Here is a 15569-nt window from a genome sequence, read left to right as displayed (position 1 = left end):
GGCTGAGGAGCGGGTGGAACTGTGGCTCAGCTCCCCTGCCCCACGCACTAGCCAGCATAGCTGAACCAGTAAGGAGGAGGAAGTAAGCTGTGCCAGGTACTGTGCTGGTACAGCTTATTTGTCCCACCCAGAGCCAGGTGGAAGCAAAAACTAAATTGTGTCTGTCTGAGTCCCTGGTTTGGAGCAGGGCAGCTACAAGCTGCCTCTTCTTTAGGGTTCATGGTAATTCCACTGTCTAGGCCATGAAGTTCTTATGTTTTCTCTTTCAGGGGGACTGGATTTTTTTAGGAAACCAAGGCAGGCAGCCTTTCACTACTAGGTTATCAGTTTAAACCTGGCCCAGGTGATCAAGGGTTTGTAACATCTAATGACTGTATGAAATATACTGGTATCTCTGGTCAGCTCCAGGTGGACAGTCAGCTGCATCTCAAAAACCCTTCACTATACTTAGCACTGACTGCCTTCCAGGCAGTTTCAGAAGAGAGCCCATGGTATGAGTGGCTTTGGAGAGTAAAATACCTTGTTACTCCCCAAGAGGTGGTCCATTCAGGTTGGTTTACGAAGCAATTGCCTATGTAACAGCTGGTGTGTTGATGCAAAGAGGACTTTACTTCTCAGGGCTCTGAAGCCTCTGAATTTCACAAGTATTGAATTTAAAAAATGATGCAATGCTCACCTGCCATTAAAAATATTATTAAATCCAGAATTAGCTCTAATTTCTTTCAACTGTGTATTAGCTCATTTTATTAATGAATAGGGACAAACGTAGTTAAAAGCACCGAGAACAAAAATAAATCTCATACTGTTTTCCATAATGAGAAGAATTAATCACAGATTTTAATTTGAATGTCCCACAATAGTACTTAGATAATCAAACAAACTCCTCTAACAAACTTAGTGATAAAATGCTTAGATGAAAAAAGCAAAAGAACAACTCAGAAAAAATAGAGGTCCTCTTTGGGTGAGAATTCACCAAAGCTCGTTCGTTCTGTGGTTTACGTACAACACAATTTGCCTGGTCCTCCTCTTCCTTTTTCTTCAGAGCATCTGTAGGAGAAATACAAATTTGTGAGGCTTCAACAGTAAACTCTCAATCTGACAAAGGAAAGCAATGCATGATACAGGCCTTTGTCAGCCTTTGTCTAAGAGTTAGAAGTCACGCTGTGCAGCTTTGAAGGAGAATTGCAGGGAAAATTCAGGTGAAAATTATTTATATACACCCACAAACTGGTGTAAGTGTAGAAATGGTAAAACGATGAGCAACAAGAGTGTACATAGCAGCACTGCCAGAACTGGAATTGTGTCCTCCCCCTTGAACACAAATCAGGGAAAGTTCCACACTCATCACATTCCAGATAAGATAGTCTCGTCGTAAGCCATAGTTGTCAAAAGGGGCCAATAATTTTAGGTCCCTAACTTGAGACAGCCTAGGGCTCTGATTTCTCCCCAGAGATGCTGAGTACCACAACTCCAGTGGAAGCCAATGATAGCTCTGGGTGTTCAGCATCTCTAGAAATCTAGCTTTCTCAAGAAGAAAAGGAGTACTTGTAGCACCCCATGCCACAAGTACTCCTTTTCTTTTTGCGAATACAGACTAACACGGCTGCTACTCTGAAACCTAGCTTTCTCAAGGACATCCAAAAACTGAGGCAACCAAAATTAGATGTTGTGAATATGTTGGACATAGTCATTTTAATGCTGGCAGAGCAGGTGCCAGCTCATGCCAAGGTCCCCATGTCTCAAATGAACACTGACAAATACATAGCTGGAATCAGTCTGACTCACCTGTGTGTTAATATTGTTAAAATAGATATTAGAATTATTACAATGTGTTTAAAATTTAGACTTTATTGAATGCTTGTGAGTTGCTGCATGCACTAATCTCACAACATCTGTATCCCATATTATAAGGCAAATCACCAGACAGGAAAGAGACATTAATTAGTGTGAAGGGCTGATCTTCAACAGAAGGTGTTATGCCCTTTGCAAAAGGAAAGGTCCATTAATACCAGATGGAATATTGTGGGATGTTGTAACTGGAATTTTCCCATGTATTGTCAACAAGAGTACAAGAGACTGTTGTTGTCCCGCTCTTCTCCCTGTGGAGATGAGTCATGCAAAAGGACTCCTCCCATCAGCTGAGTTTGCAGCTTAGAGCACATGGAAGGAGGAGGATAAAGAACCCAAACAAAAGGAAATAAGTATCTCTATGATGCTTGGAATCTGGGATGCAAAGTGTTTCTACACATAAGCAAGAGCTACCCAACTGCTTAGCCTGGGTTAGCCCTAAAGGACATACAAAGCTTGCTGATTATAGAAGCTTCTATTACCTTTTGAAACTTAAGATTGTAACTCATTTGTGTGTATGTTTCTCTGCTTTAATCTTGTAAATAACTCTCTAATTTATTTTTCCTGTTTAATAAATCTTTACATAGTTCATTAAAAGATTGGATACAAGCATTGTCTTTTGTGTGAGTTCTAAGATGCAATTGACCTGGGGTAAGTGACTGGTCCTTTTGGACTGAATATTGTTATGATTCTTGATGTAAGGCACCATCTATCACAAAGGTATGCTCACTTGGGTGGTGAGATAGACTGGAGTACCCAAGGGGACTATTTGCAACTCCACATTAAGGCAGTTATAGTGCCTGAGGAGTTTATACTTGATAATTGGTTGGTGAAATCTAAGTATAGAGCTCCCAACCAATTTGGGGTTTGTGCCCTGGTTCTTAACAGTCTGCCCTGAGGCTGATACTTATGCTCTTGAGTCACTGTGGGCAGCATTACAATCATTATGGAAAACCCTAAGGTCAATTGTATTATGTTCTGAATACTAGCATCGTTATGGTGCACTCCCAGTAAAATTTCTAATTATATAAAGTGCATTACCTACTCCTTAAATATATCCTTCTACTGCATACTGATTGACAAGCCAGTTTAAATAGGAAATCTACATTGTGTGGAGCTGCGGATTCTCTAATTGCTGTAGGAGTTCTTATCTGACTATCCTTCCGATGTAATATGGCATGCCATGGGAGATTGTGTAGGGAGTTTCAAAAGTCCATTTATCCCCAGCACTATCATAGCATTATCAAAAAGGTTTTTACTTTCCCCCATTTCACTGCCTTTTAGTGTCCTTCACAATCTTTGCTAAATTTGTTTTCTCAACCATTAAGTTGATTTTTGCATGCCCTATAACCTCTACCATCCACAGAATACAACAGCTGGGTGTCCACTGAGTACTACAGTGCCTTCCATTTTTTTCCTTGCCTTGAACCAAAGATTTCAAACTCTTTATTTAATTGCAGCCGTTATTGCTTGAGGTATGTTAAATAAGTCATCTTTTTAATAATAATTGCCTTCTAACTAAATATTATCCCATTAGATGTCTTTGGAGGTATTCAGTTTTGAACATTTTCTGAAAACTTGTCACCCAGTCAGTATGATATAGTTCTAGGGAGTGGCTTGGGGCTGAGGGAGAGGAGACAGAGAGAGAGAGAGAGAGAGATAATGAATATAATTTAATTCCACATCTTAATTTTACCATTGAAAGATATGATTATGGTTTTCAAAGGGACTCCCTTGTATTCCACATGGGAGGAAGAAGGCATCTGGGATCAGTCTAATTTTCCACTTATCTTTTATTTTAAGAATGCGTTTCCAGGCCTACGAGGTTAAAGATGAAAAGCCAGATTTACTGCTGACCTATACCCTGATCTAAGTTTGTGGTAAATTTGGCCTGGAGTCTTCAGAAATTTATTTTTGGTAGAACACTCTATTAAGTCAATAGTGAAATTCATGGAGTTACATCAGAATGTAGCTCAGTGTGTGTATGTTAGGAAGGGAGTCTTTATTGACCTTAGACAAGACAGTAATTACAAAAATCATTGCAATGTAACTTGTAAACATTTCTATGTCCTGTGGCATCCTAGCAAGTGAGGGTCATCCAGATCCCAAATATATTTTAGTTTGTTTAATTTTTAAGTAGGGAGCTTAAACATACAACTCACTCTACCCATTTCTACCATGCAGCCTACAGTGAACGTTGTTGATTTGTATAAACATTTTTGTTGGTCTTCTTCCCTAACCTCTGTCAACTTGTCGGTCTGTCCTTAGACTGTGAGCTCCTTAGGGCAGGGACTGCCCTTCTCAAAAATTTGGAGAGTGCTTAGCACATCATAAACAAATAATAAATAATAATAATTGTTCACGATGAAGCCCATAACAAATGGACAGGATAAACGGGCTTAGCACAGTTGGATTGTCATATTTGACACTTAGGTCTGAATGGAGCCATTTCTCTGTTATGTTTATGCACACAAAAGTCCAGGGGTGTCGGATAGAGCCATGTTAATCCTAAGGCACATGGTTTGGTCAGTTTCAACTGGACCAATCCCTGCTGCTTCTCAGAAGTGGTTGCATTCAGTGCTGGGTCTATGCAGTTTTTAAAATCTGCTTGAAAGTTTTTAGGGCAATCTCTGGATGAAAGACACTAAGATAAATGTCAGTTATAATTGCTTCTTATAATCATTTTAAATGTACAATAATTTTCTGTCACATCTCTTTAATATTAGGGACATATGGAACTACACTGCAAATTACCCTAGATCTGACTAACATCAGTGATGTTCCAAGGATAATTTCTCATCAATGAACTGTTCATGAATAATTTCTTAAATATATTAGGCATTTATGTCTTTCACTTTCCAGGTACCTCCTTGTTTTCCTTTAAACTCTTTGGGGGCAGGCTCTGTTATTGTCTGAGTGTTTGCAAGGTGCCCAGCACAATAGGGCTCAGCACAATTGAATCCCCTAGATGCTACAGTAATATAAGTGTTGGTACCTCTTAAAACATGTCAGAGTAATGATGTACTGTAGCATCTCATTCCAACTCAAGAATTTTTTTTCAGTCCTCTGTAAAGTTTTAGTCTAGAAGATTATCTGGTAGTACTTATATTACACTCCCCCCAATATATGTGCATGCTGTTTAATCATCAATTTTGGAGAAGCTGCAATTCAGCTAATGCTTCCATCTTTCCTTGCCTAAGAAAAGAAGATTTTAGTGGACCAGAAGCTCAGCAGGTGCTAACAGAGTTATGCTGCTTTATACCAGCTGAAGATCTGCCCCAGAGATTAACTTTATAAGAGTCTTAAATCTTTACAAATTTTGCCTAAGAATTACATCTGCAGAGGAATGTGTTTTCTGTGGAAAGGTCTGCCCTATGCAGTAAAATCCTATTATAGTAGGGCCATATTCTGAATTTATTAACACCAATGAAAATCCAGTGTAACTCCATTGATGTTGGTGGAGTTATTTTGGATTCTCACTAGTGTAACTGAGCTCAAAATGAAAAGAGACTAACACATTTATTTGAGCATAAGCTTTTGTGAGCTACAGCTCACTTCATTGGATGCATTTAGTGCCACAAGTCCTCCTTTTCTTTTTGCAGATACAGACTAACACGGCTGCTATTCTGAAACCTGAGCTCAAAATATGGCCCACTATTTTTACTGTCAACAGTTCACTTTCTTACTAGACAAATGCATTTTTAGTCGACGTGTTTGCCCTTTTCTCTACTGTCTCGCTGAGAGGTAGATACTATAGTTACTTTCAAGTACCCCAAGTCCCAGTGGACAGAATAACAGGGCTGATCATTGCAACAAGCTTTCTATTGACTGCTGGACCAATCTGAGTTTAAGTTGCCATCCATCTCCTAGTCCTTTCTAGCTTCCAGCATGTCACTTGACATTAGCCCTCCTACTCAACTGAACTAATCTGGACAACGCTGGCCTCCTGCCAACTCTGTACTTCATCATTAGCTCCTCTACTAGAATCTCATTTTTTTTGTGGGTATCCATTTTATTCTGCCATAGCTACTTCCATTTAAAACTCTTCAATCTTCTAAGCAATAACCTTTTAATCTGCATGCTATAATATTTTCTTAAGAATTTATGGTTTCTCCATTCCTCTTCCTCTCCCTTCTTACATGTGAATTGTCACATTAGCCTGCTTATAGGAATAGTTTGCAAATATTCAGTGGAAGGTGACTTATCTTGGCCCTTTCCTCTTCTAGGGAAAAAAAGAATAAGCCTTTAATGAACTTGCTGCTAAAGTAGATTAGCAGTTTTCTGGTGACAAGATTGATGATGCTATCAGCATTAAGTCACTAGGTTTGACTTCCTCATTGTGTAAATCCAATGAAATAAGCACTATTAAAGCTCCTGTCTGTCTATCTCAATGTTGTCTTTTTAGTGTCCTGTCCAAAATGAAAATTGAAAAAGAGAGATGCCTAGTTTTCAAACTGTGGTACTTTTGGCTGCTTACATTTTCCAGCTTTGGATGTTTGGATGACTGGTTTGTAGAATACAGAACACCTAATTACCACAGGATGTAATCCAGGTGTGTAAATCAAACTATTGACCTATCTTGACCATGGTCCCCTGGAGAGGGATTTATTTTCTGAAATCTGGTTTTACTCCATTTACAAATGAATTCTTAGTTTTAAAATTATTCTCATTACTATGACATTTCTAGAGTGACAGTCACTGTACTATTTTGGCATCATTTTAAGAATTTAAAGGAATCAGATTCTTTTCTCTTTTCCTCCCCGCCAGATTATTATGGTTTACTTCTGACAAGTTACCAGGTCTACTTGCAGGAGCCATAAAGCCAGAGCAATGTCACACCTCATTTGTGTGATAGGAGAATTGCCCAAAGTGGTGAGGTATGTGATACACCTAGAAGGTCATAGGATTTGGATACTGTCTGATTTTTGGGGGCAATGAGATCTACCACCAAGGACTCTGTGCTTACAATACCTAGTCTCTGGCCTATTTAGACAGTCTTGGACTTCATCAGAAGTAGTTTCCCTATTGAGTGAAGCTGATCTATAATTTAGTGTGGGCTTAAAAGTCAGTATCTGAGTTAGCCAGGTTCCAGGTAACCTTTCGTTGGTGTATCAGTGAAAAACAATAGCTTGGTTATGGAATTTAATAGGAGAATAGAACAATCCTGAGGGTTATTTTGTCTTTCTCAGCATTACTTCCCTCCCCTGCTGCCCCTTCCCCCTCTTCTTCTTCTTCTTCTTCTTTTGGCCATGCTACTACTAGGAGAGGATGCCTGAAAGGAGATTGGAGTGGAAAGCTAGCCAAAGAAAATGAGCTTTGAGAACAATAGGAAGAGGCAGAGGAGTGCTTAGTCTTGTATAAATAATAACTATAGTAGGGCTTTTCCTCTAATGGCCCAATCCTGTATTCCCAGTCTGGGCACCCAAATTATGTCAGTCACCTCAGCGACCATGAGTTTCACTCCGAGGCTGTAATTAATGTAATTTGACTGCACTGGCATTGACTCTTCCCCTTCTCGGCATCACTTACCTGAAGAACTTCTTTATGTATGAGATTATAGACCTTTTTTTCTTTATACATGGATAAGGAAAGGGCTGAGTTGGTTAGGGCTTTGGGTTTCTTTGGGGAATCACAGGGATGGAAAGAAGTTGAGGTTAGTTTTTCCTGTTGACTGGCTCTTTCCTGTTGGGTGGGGCCTACTCCTGTTTTGTTGTTAGAGGTGTGGATGGTGGCTGGAATTTTGAAAGCAGCCTAAGAGAATTAGATGCCCAAATCACACTGAACTTCAGTGGCATTTAGGCAACCTCCCTCCCTTTGTGATCCTTTGAAAAGCCCAATCTTTATTTTTAATAGATGCCTATTTTTAAAAGAGATTTTGGCAAATCCTATTGAAAGTCAACAGGGCTTAGCCTCCTAAGTTTCTTAGGTGGTTTTGAAAAATGTACCCATGGTGTCTAGAGTGTCGTAAGGGCATCTTCTAAGATGAAAAATCAAAAATAAATACAATTAGGACCAAATTATGTCTTCCATGGTGGTTGTGCATTGGGGTGCAGAAGGTGGAGAGATTCCTTTTCTTTCCTCCTCCGTGATCTCATACAGGAAATAGCTCAAATCTGGCTCTCTGCAAAGGGTGCTCATGTATCTGTGTGATGGAAGATGTGAATAGTCCACAGGGTGTATGTTTGGGCAAAAACCTTGCTCTCCTGAGCACTGAACAGTGCTTGGATTGCTACCCAGGGAGGTGAGGAAACAGATGCTACACTGTTTCAAAAGCTGCAGCAGGGCCTGCCAGTGACCATGTTTCCTTTGCATTGCTTGAGGCAGTATGCCTGCTCCTACCCTTCACAGCCCCTAGAGTTTCTGTAATTCAACTCCTTCTCCAGCCCCGTCTCAGCTTCAGCTATGCCAGGACCTTAATTTTTCCCTTGATATAATTTTGCAGGTCAGAAAATCTGGGTGTACTCTTACAGGCCTGCCTGAAAATCAGATGCTAATTTCGCACTCGCAATTCATTGCACCTGCTGTTGGCTGTGGGCATAAATGATAGGATTTAGCTATTTGCCTACCTGATAGGTAGGTGGGAGGCTAAACTCTGTTATTTGTGTCTGCAAAACTGCACCTGCAGTATTAGATTCATGGCTGAGGCCCATTTGCAAATGTAGTCCTTAGTTTTCCGTCCATTGCTACAGAGGAAGGGATAAAGTGAGAAGTTAGCCTGTTAACATTCAGATCTCCTGCAACATTCAGCTATCCAGGGGTAAATGCTATAATTCCCCATGTCAAAATCATGGTATGTCACGTCCAATGCCATGGCAGTTTCTTTGTGCTGAGCATGTGCTGTGTGTTCTAGTTTCAGAGTTTACTAAACTGCTGGATGTGAATGGGAGAATAGTCAATATAAGTTAAAAGATGCGCAGTGGACTGATACAATTCTTGTTGTATTTTAAGGTAGCTCAGTTGGTTAGAATGCCGGTGGCAGTGACATAGTTATATTTTTGATGACCATTTCTTTGTATGTCATAGCAAGTGATGCTTTTGTGAAAGGTTTCAGCCATGTTATTCAAGTAAAACTATTTGCTTCTGTTTAAGTCTACACAGATTGGTTTTATCAGAGCAAGTGGCTATTGGCTACTTTGGCTCAATATACTGTTGGAGCCATGAAATTTTTGATAGGATTCCTAACCATCTCAGCGAGAGCACAGAAAAACTTTCTCCCTCTGTCAACCACACGAAGACAAAAGGTTTATCCTAAGACTGCTCTTCTCCCGCATGTATTGTGTAGAATGCTAAAATGAGGTCAGTCCTAGGACTTTAGAGCTTTTCTTATGGTGAGACTGAGCAAGCTTCAGGGTATGTCTACACCCAATGTAAGCCCAGGATCAGGCTCAAACCTAACCCCCCTTCAGTCCACACACAAATTATGCTGATCCAGGGTCCAGTATCCTGCAGAGTTTGAGCACAGATCAAGCCTTGACCCAGGGTTTGAGCCCTTATGTGCTATCTTGGATGATATGGAGACAGATATCACAGTGTGAAATTGAAATAAATCGTAAATTAAAGACACAAGATGCTACAACTGACCAGACAGGTTATGTTGTACCGCAGGGGTTCTTCAAGCTTTTCGTTCTGAAGACTACTTTATGAGAGAGAAAAGGGGAGAGAGAAGAGAAGCTCTCCTCCCAACTACCCCGATTCCCTATTGCTTGATTCTCAAAATATTTCGTTCTGCAGACTGTCAAGAAGGGTTCCATGGACCATGGTTTAGAATCACATGTGTGCAGTGAGTCTACCTCTGAGGACTGCAAAAAGAGAGAAGATAATACAGTTCAAAGATTCTTCTAGTCTACGGGCTGGATTTGTAAACAGATCCACGTGCAATAGGATTCCATGCGGAAGTAAGGATCCACAAGAGTGGATCTGTTTGCAGGAGCGGGCCCTAAATTACTACAGGATGTGTGGAGTGTGGGAGTCTGGGCAGCAGTGTAGGCCCATTGAAAACCAGTGCTAAAAATGTAGTTAAAACCTAGAGAATGTCTCAGGCCCTATGTTCTGCCATCTTCTACCTTCCAGGTTGGTGGACGAGTCCAGGCTGGTGAGGAAGAAAAGTTTTCATTTTTGGATATCCAATATTTCAGTAGGCACAGTACTAGGATCTATTTAAGGAAGGTTCATAAATCGTGAATTATTGATATTGAATTTGATTTTCAAATTTTCCACTTTCCTTCATAACAGTATTTTATCCTTAATTAACAACTGAGATTGAATTTGAAGGGTAAGGATTTATGTCTCTCATCAATTTCCCCCACTTTTAGGAAGGTAGTAATTTGCTCCAGATCCTGAGTTTTATGCACAAGCCCATTTACTAAATTAGACATGTGACCTAATTTTCAAAAGTGTCCAGCACCAACAGTTCCCCTTGTTCTGCTGGGCACTGGTCACTTTTGAAAACCCAGCCATATACGTAGCTGCTTTAACAGGAGCTGAGCACTTTTGAAAATTTCTGGCCAGTCGAATCTAGCTTTAGTTCCATGTGGTGCAAAGCAGTAGTTTTCAGAGTTCCAGTAAATGTCAGAACTAAGTCAATGGAATCAAAACATCAGAGAGGATAGGTTGCATGTGAGAATGATGTGGATTTATCTTGGATAATTACGAAGTTGTTATATTTGAAGCTCCTCCTTAGTCCTGGATGTCAGAAATAAAATCCAGGGAGGTTACATATTTCTATGAAGGAGGATGTTATGTTAAAAATAATCTAATATGTTTTGCCTAGGGCTAGGAGTACTTGACCAACTTGAGTCATTCTTCCTCTAGCTATTGTGAGGCATTTTTATTAGTGGGAGTTGAGAGAGAGGAAGAAGGCCAGCTAACAAACAACAAACAATGCCAAAAGGAAAGAGAGAGAATATCCTCCCTCCCTCCCTCTGTCCTCCAGTTCCTATGAATGAGAGAGGCTGCTGAAATACCTTTCTTTTTGATCTTCCCTTGAAGAAAACAAATAAACAAGAGAAATCTCACTCGTTCAGTATCCAGTGAGAAAAAGCCAAGGTTTCTAATGGGGACTACTCGAGGAGAATAGAAAAAAGAAAGAAGAAAAGAAAAAAAATGAAGCTGCTTAAACAAAAATCCCCAAAACTTAAATTACATCAGAGATAAAAGGTATGTAGAGCCATCAAGGAGTGTAATGTGACTTAAATGCTAATAGATGTTTCACATTTTTTCTCAAAGACCTGGACCATACTCGCTTCTAGTATTGTCCCTCCACAGTTTTGATACTGTTGGTGAGAGAGCCTTCTCCTCCACAGCTGCTAACATCTAGTCGTATTTTTATTCCTTTACTTTTTCACCTCACTGATTCTCAAAGTTGTTTAAAAATGTCAGCTGAAAACACATCTTTTTCTTCTTTGGCTATACCACTTAATTCATCTCTATTTCTATCTCTGCTATTTATTATTTAGCACTATAATTCTGTATTTTAACTTTCAAAAGTGTTTTGGGATTTAGTTTGTATGAAAGAGAAGTTATACAAATGAAGAGTGTAGTACATTATGGTTGTTTTGATTAACGTTCTCTAAAAAATAGCACCGCACAATAACAGCATACAAATTCATCAGCTCCAAGCTTTATAGAGCAGTTCTCAGTACAAATTTATTAGCAACATATCTACAAGGAACTAGAGCTATTTAGGCTTCTTTGTTTTTTTCAGCAAACAAGGCTTTTTTATCTCCTGGGATAAGCCCTCATAAACGGTAAATGTATTTGGGGCCCACTGTACATCCGGCTCGTTCCATATTACAGTAACTCTCATTTCTACATATGTAAAAAATTCCTACATCTGTAAAAAAAATCCCATCGTCTTTTTTTCTGCTGTTGTTATTATCTCTGGTACAGGGATATATATTTTAATTCCAGGTGGAGAAGGAATCAGTTGATGGGATGAATTACAGCTCTTTGCAGCAGCTCCTCACTAGCACTTCATTTTAACACCGCCGATAGGGCTGTTTGACTTCTGCATGTGTTTGTGCTATTTTCCTACAGCAGACACCATGCAGGGTGCCTGGAAATGGAAACTGTTGGCAACCAGTTTTTAAGGCAATTGCGAGTACACACATGTGGAATGGGTAAGGGCATCTTTCTGGGGTGATTAAAGACAACAAAGAGATCCTATCATAATCAATATAATAATCAACCAATTGTGTTCCCTTAGAAAAAGGCAGGAGCTTTCTGAAGCACAGAACTTACTTCTTTTTCCTGTTCTTACCATCTTGGCCTTTTTGCTTTGGGTAGTAACTCTCCACTGGAGGAAATGATACTTTCTAGGGTCCACATGTACACTTTCTGGTGTATGATGTTGTTGATTTTCTGAGGTAATTCATGTAATAGTTTTTTGTACACAGTCATCTATGCTGCCAGAATATACATCCTCAGCCTTTCTGTTCAGCTGTGCCATTGTAACTGGATAAAACCTTGTGCACTGGGGTCAGCTAAAAACTTGCTATCAGCTCCTGAAGGTCTTGCAGGGTTTTACTGTACTAGCTGGCTCTAGGCAAAAACAGTGCATTTTAATGGAGAACTATAAAACTAAATACCTCCACTCAGGATCAGTTTTCAGGTGTGCCTTCAGATTCATAATATGCCCACGTATATGGTGCTACTATTTCTGAGCCTACTAGTCTTGTAGAGCTGGGTGATATTTTTTGTCTGAAACATTTTTTCATCAAAAAATGCAGATTTGGGTTGACCAAAACATTTTGTGGCATCCTGTCAAATTCACCCAATTGTTTCAGTTGTTTTTATTAGAACAATCAATGCATTTTGTGTTGACACTTTTTAAACAAGATGTTCTGATTTTTTTCAATTTGAAATTAATTTTGGTTAGAAATTTGTGAATTTAACTAAAAAAAAAGTTAACCAAATAAACAAAAGTTAAACAAAAAAAATGTTTTGTTCAGACCTGAAACCAATCTTTATATTTTTCAGATCAGCCAACAACCCAAAAAATCAGTTATCTGCACTGCTGTAGTCAAGCATTTATTTTAAATCTTTGTTTTAAATCTTATATCCTAATTCATCTGATTTGATATCTATTGTCCTTCTCTGTCATTGTTTATAAGCTAGGATTATTGGCTGCTCCTAAATCTTCCCTGTAATTTATTTACTTGAAATCTTTAATTTTTAATATGACACTGTAACTTGTGAAATCTAGTGATCTCAGCATGCTGTGTTCAGTTCTTGGTACATCTGGAGCCTGGCATGCTGAGACCTGTAATCTCCACAGGCCATTCCACCACATTGAAGGAAAAGATGCCTTGTAATTTCTTCTGTATAGTGTAAATTAGGTGCATCTTTCAGGCTCCTGGCAAGCTGTCAATGTAGTATCTTAAACTGGATAAAGTGTAAATTCCCTATTCTATATATTATACTTATATTGTCTCTCTAGCATATTCTATCTCAGAGTATATTTAGTGAAACATGTACTGGTAAGTATATGTTGTTATTTCCATTTCCAGTAATGTCCAGAGGCCTTGATATGACTAGGGCCCATTGTGCAAGGTGCTGTACAAACACATTTACAACACACATGAAAAATAATAATTCTATTGCAGATGAGCTTCAGCTGCAAAATTCACATCTGAATCCAGTTTTTGAACTCCCCCAAATTTGTATTAGTGTTCAGTTTGGTCCATTAAAAAGGTAGGGTCAGCAGTGATATTTCAATCTAGATCCTAAACCTGACTATTCCTCTTCTTAAGTACTCCCTCACTCCCAGGCAACCCATCACCAGAAAAAAGGTGGAGGGTGTTCAGATTCAGGATTTTGGTTAGGACTAATCTCTAACAGATACCTTTGAAAGTAAACTGTGCTGGTTGGCCAGAGAATATTTGCTGTGAGCAAGTTATATTGATCTGTAACTCTAGTGTAAATCTAAAGTAATGCTGTTACACTTGGTATTACTTAACCTTTATACTATTGTAAGCAAGAGCAGACTTTGGGTCTCTGTTCACAACATTTGCTTCTTATCTTAAAAGGGTAGATGAACCTGGATAATTTGGAGTTCTGAATATAAGTACTTGCAGGATTCCAAGCAAAAATATGTATGGCCAAATTCTTGAGTGTGGATGGTCAAAATTTCCTCCTATTACTATATGATAAGAAAGAGAGAAATATAGGTAAGATAGCTGAAGCAGCACTGGCTAGGAAACTGGATCAAGACCCAAGGGACCTGCAGGCTAATCCCAGCTCTGACCTGCTGGATGACTGTAAGCAAATCACTTTCTTTTTCTGTGCTTCTGTTTCCCCACCTGTCTTGTTTATTGTAAGCTTGTAAGATTGTAAGCTCTTCAGGGCAGGGACTGTTCTTACTATGTGTTTATACAGCACCTACCACAATGGGGTCATGATGTCAGTTGGGGCCTGCAGACACTACTGTAGTAGTAGTAGTAGTAATAATAACAATAAAAGATCCTAGAGGAAAAACTCACATAGACCCTGTGTTTCTGGCTCACCACAAGGGGGAAAAGGATTTTGTTTGTTTGTTTGATCTTCCGAACCGGTTTGGTATCGGACATGGAATTTGTGCTGCACTGGAATTTCCGTGGCATTTTAGAAGCAGTCCATTATGTCAGTGTGGGCAGCCACAAACCATGACACATATTGTTATGGATTGTAAAATTACTGAACTTCCTGGTGGTCTTCATGCCTTCAACATCCTTGATAAGAACGCAGTGGCTTGGCTTGACTGGATTGCATATGCCAAATAATAACAATCTGTGGTTACCCCAGAAGATCTGTCCAGAAGGCTTATCAGCCCACAGCAAAGAGTAAACTGGCTAATCATTTGGAGACAAACTGAAGCAGCAGATGCACTGACAACAGATGAGGTAAACCGCTGCGACTGGTCCCATCCCCATTAGAGTAATGGCTAACTTCCACTGACTCAAGAGGAACAGGGCCTAAAATATGCTTGATTTCTTCCTTCTTGAATGCATTTTATATCTTCACTTTTATATATGATCATGCTTTCCCTTGCCTACCCATAGCAGCTTGAATAACTTTGAACAGTGTTATTAATTCCTAAATCATCACCACGATATGGTACCTTGAGCTGTCTTCTGCCTCCAGAGTGTAATAGGAATAGGTTATTTTTCTTCCATTTTTCCAGTCCTGATACAATCTTGATCTTAGGAACCAAGTGTCAGAATTTTAATAGCTAATGTATTCCATGAATGACAGCAGAACACTGTAGTAGTTTCAAGGTATCAGTAGTCTATATTTTGACTGGCTAGTCATTCCAATTTCCTCCCTATAGCCTAGTGATACTATTAAATGGGGAGAAATAGAATCGCCAAGTAATCCATATTACAGAGTAATGGAAAGGTCAAACTTGGTCAAAAGATTACTCTTTTTTTTTTAAATTGAAAGGTGGTGGTGGTGAACAGTTTTAAAAAGCTATCAGTTTTTAGCTTGACAAAGAGAGACTTTATCGTTTAAGGGAAGAATTTAAGATAATGCTGGCTGCTTCAAAATGAGAAACTGATCTTCAAATAATTGTTTTGTTTTTTCTTTTCAGGTGACTGCCTCTCATTTTTGTAATGTCTCTCTGTCTGTCTCTTGCAGCCAGCTACAGTATCTGTAAAAGCTTTTTCTAATAGATTTGGGAAACAAAATGTTACAAAAAATATTAATCTTTCAAACACTGTTTTTTTTGCTTTCTTTCAGTTTTC

Source organism: Dermochelys coriacea, chromosome 2, assembly GCF_009764565.3.
Source record: "Dermochelys coriacea isolate rDerCor1 chromosome 2, rDerCor1.pri.v4, whole genome shotgun sequence".
In the NCBI taxonomy this organism is placed as follows: Eukaryota; Metazoa; Chordata; order Testudines; family Dermochelyidae; genus Dermochelys; species Dermochelys coriacea.
Note: the sequence above shows the minus strand (reverse complement) of the source record.